Source organism: Apis dorsata, unplaced genomic scaffold (assembly GCF_000469605.1).
Source record: "Apis dorsata unplaced genomic scaffold, Apis dorsata 1.3 scaffold_99, whole genome shotgun sequence".
Classification (NCBI taxonomy): Eukaryota; Metazoa; Arthropoda; class Insecta; order Hymenoptera; family Apidae; genus Apis; species Apis dorsata.
In genome coordinates, this window is record NW_006263397.1 from 1,789,599 (window position 1) to 1,793,755 (window position 4,157).

Genomic DNA, 4,157 nt, shown 5'->3' on the forward strand with positions numbered 1-4,157 from the left:
CCAAACTATTATAATGCTTATTTACTTCATGAGATCATTACGGACGTCGATTCGTGCCGCGAACATCGCAAAACTCTTTTAATTCCTCTCATATTGCCTCGAGGCGTTCTCTCCGTCGAGTTCTCTCCGCTTTTTTTTTTTTTTTTTTTACGATTCACAAATATTTTTGTTATTACAATTTATAAACGAATGTAAACGAGCTACTATGCGAAGAAAGAGAGAAAGAGAAAGGCGGGCAAATAAGAAGAAACAAGAGAGAAATATATATATATATATAAATGTATATAAAGAAAGATGGAATGGAGAAGAAAGTGAGATATTTAGCTTAAAGACGAATCTTTCTTTTTTACTTTCAAAAGACGGTGAATAAAATACGATTTTTCGATGAAAATTAGTATACAAAAAAAAATGGATGATGATCGAATAAAAAGGTTGCCTCGACAAGCCTCGATAGCGAAAAAATTATCTTTGGTCAGAGAGATCTATCCCTTTCCTTTGCTTTTTTTGAAAATTTTCCTCGCTTCTTTCTTAACCGTTTACACGCCGTGTCGACGCGCTGAATCGATAAAAAAAAAAGGAATACATTAAATATTATATACATATATGCGCGTTTAAATAATTTTCTTTTTTTAAATATCGTACTATAAAAAAACATTATTAAATACGAACACAATTCTCGACAATCGTTCGAGAAGGAATACATATCGAATTTTCCCTGTTTTCCTTCTGAAATATGCAAAACCGAGAAGAAGAGAAAGAACCGAAAGCTATTCGCGTCAAGAGTAGCGGCTCTGTAAACGATTAATCTCTCTCTGCGTTCTCTAATCATTCACAGGCAATCCATTGTGTATATATATCTGTGTGTACGCTATGTGTATATACGTGTGTTCGATCATTACGTGAAAGAAAAGAATAATTAATCGAAGGGGATAAAGAGAAAAGTACGGAAGAATGCGGTGAAGATAAGGAGAAAAAATGAAAAAGAAGAGAGAGAGAGAGAGAGAGAGAAAGAGAATTGTAGAGATAAATGAATCGTCAAAAAAACGTTGAATACTGTAATAGAGTAACTCGTCATTTTCCCTCGTGGTTTCGTTCGCTCGTGTGCTACGGCATGACTAATCAAACGACTTCTTTTTTTTTTCTTTTTGTAGATTTATAAGAATCTATCGAATCTTAAAGATTTCTTACAGAGATTGTCACCCCTCAAAAAAATATTTCGATATCCGTTAAATGAAACATTGAGGTGTACACATCTTGAAAATTATTTGACAATTTCTCTAAAAAAAATCTTCTCGAAACGATGAACGAAGAATAACGTATAAAGCGAAGAACGAACGAAGAAAACGCTCGGTGGCGCCATCTCTAATCCCGTCTACGTCTAAAAGATCGTTTCTAAAAAACGATCGACGCTCGCGAGGACTCGCCCTTTGATTAAACTTTTCAAGTGATATGTGGGGACGTTGTTGAAAACGCGTCGCTGTTGGTCGAAAAGTCTAAAGGTGTGTGTGTGTGTGTGTGTGTGTGTGTGTGTGTGTGTGTGTGTGTGCGCGCGCGCGCGCGCGCGCGCGCGTGTGTGTGTGCTTGTTCGCTGCTTCAATCGTAATTAATTAATTTCTCTTAATACCGTCGGATCCACCTGTCCTCCTCCACCTCTTTTCCTCTCTCGATCGCGAATCAGTCGCTGCACAACTCCACGAGATTTACAAAGAAAAAAAAAAATTTGTTTCCCTTAAACGAGCGTTTAAATCTACAGATTGGACAGATATCGAATCGATTTCGCGTTAACTTCTCGGCCAATATGCGATCGAGAGAAACATGCGACCGACACTCTTCCATAGAAACGCAATTACTCCGAATCATATATACGAATATACGATAATTTTCAGAGCGCGCATATACACAATTACATAATTAAAGAGACACCGTTAATTTACAAACGCTACACGTATATCTCAGATGTTTTTTTCTTTTTTTTTTCTTTTTTTTTTTTTATCTTTTTGTCGTTTTGCTCTCCCTTCTTGCTCTCTTTCGTGCAAATATCGATAATACAATTACGCGCGCTCCACTCCTCTCTCTTTTTTTTTTTTCGTAAAACGTATAGACGCTTTCGTATGTACGCATGCGTACATACAAATATATATATATATATATATAATATTCATATATATAATATATATCAGCCCTTTTTTTTTGTTTCTCATCTCGATAATGCATATATGTGTTATACATCTATTTTATATATATAATATGCGATCACAGACACGTGTAATTCGCGTGTATAGAGTTTGCTCATTTCTTTTTCCATTCTACTTCATTTTTTTTTTTTTTTCTTTTTGTGCCACACGTTCTCTTCCGTGTATACCTTAACGACTTAATATGGATTTGATTTGTTTAAACAGCCTCTCTGTCCTTCTTCTCGCACATTAATGCCGCGCGTACGTTCTACTGTTTTTTTTTTTTTTTTTTCTAATCATTTTTTGATGATCAGAAGGGGCGAACATATTTATTCTTATTAAATGTTTCTTTTGTCTTCGCTTTGTCTTCTTTTATTACGAGCTTCCTACGTCGTTATGATAAAACAACGTTACGCGAAAGGCATGAAAATTCGTTGATAAAACGCACGCGCGTAAACGGACAATCGTTTCGAGTCTTCGTTCTCTTATTTCTTTTTTTTTTTTTTTTTTTTTTTTTTTTATTTGTTTGTTTCACGATCGTTCGCCCCTTCGCTTGGTCCATGCCATTTATTTCTTTCTTTTACGTCGTTTAAAAATCGATTCGACTCGCGAACGCTGTACCATCGTTATACCAAAAAGATTGAACGCGCGACCACGTGAGCAAGTTTACCCGCACGTTTTAAGCTCGTCGAAAGACGCCTAGCTTTCGGACAAAAAGGGACGAAGAAATTTTGTTTGAAATGTTTGGTACAGCGCGCGCGACTCACGCGCCTCCTACTATGTACTTCTTTTCTCCCTTTTTATCTTCTTTTTCTTCTTCTTCATCTTCTTCGCTCGATTTTTCGCTCGAGAATGATACATTGTCGCAATATTTCTGGGTTGGTGACGGTAGCGCCATGATCCATCGTAAATAAACACAGCCGATAGGCATTGCTTGTCTCTGCGCATGCGCGCATCCCAGCGGCCCGCCAAACTGCGACGATTTGAAATTAACCGCGCCTCGGGGCCGCACATGCGCTCGCGCGCAGATCGTCCTACGATCTAAAGACTTCGTTTTTATCACACCTGTGCTTCTCGACACACACGAATACGACGAAAACGAAGGTACACTTTTTTGTCATTTTTTTTTTTTTTTTTTTTTTTTATATTATAGCTTTCTCATTATACGATAGTCAATGAAATTAAACGAGGTTAAAACATATATAATATGTACAGCGCGAAACGCGGCCATAGCGCGAAAGACAAATTGTTCCTTTTCCTTTCTTTCTTTTTTTTTCTTTTTTCTTTTTTTTTCCTTCCATTTACATTCTCGCTTCTCCTCGCCGCATTTCATCCTCGTCTCTCGCACGTGTCGCGCTGTCTAATCGGACGAAGACGGCGATGAACGACGAGACCCGTTCGACAATTTAGCCATTCCCATAATTTGAAACACAGTGTACTAATACATTTCTTAATTTTATCCTTACGATTAATTGCAGTGCCGTATCAGCAAATCGTCTCGATATACAAAATACCGCGAAGAAAGACGGACACCCACATACTTCTCTCCCTTTCCCCTTTATCCCAAACTTCATGCTTCGCCCTCTAAACGCGTTAGTTAGTAATAAAACATAGAAAAAGGAAAATGAAACATAGAAAAAGGCGCATAAAAAAAAAAAAAGGAGGAATCGCCCACATACTGCAATAATCACTATATCTTCTATGGTACACGTGTGCGAGTGTTGTAAAACGGAAAGCGGGAAGGTACATCGTCGAAAAGCGTCTAGATATTTCCAACTCTATCAAAAGATTGCTATGGTCGGGGTAAGGGGTAAAAGCTTCAACAGATCTGAAACGATATAACGAAACGCGCAAATAACAATCTACTACACAAGATATTCTTCGCGAACATAGAAAAATACGAGTGTCTATTTACAAAACAAATGATAAACCTTTCTCTCTATCTTTCTCTCTCTCTCTCTCTCTCTCTCTCTCTCTCTCTCT

At 37.4% G+C, this 4,157-nt stretch overlaps 1 long non-coding RNA gene across 1 annotated transcript in view; it reads right to left on the reverse strand.

Moving 5' to 3' along the window:
- Positions 1–4,156, reverse strand: part of LOC116185112 — a 4,651-nt gene extending 495 nt beyond the window's left edge. Inside the window, exon 1 of the long non-coding RNA XR_004149892.1 lies at positions 4,106–4,156. This is a non-coding gene — a long non-coding RNA (uncharacterized LOC116185112). The remainder of the gene's footprint in view (positions 1–4,105) is intronic.
- Between the last annotated feature and the right edge of the window lies 1 nt (position 4,157).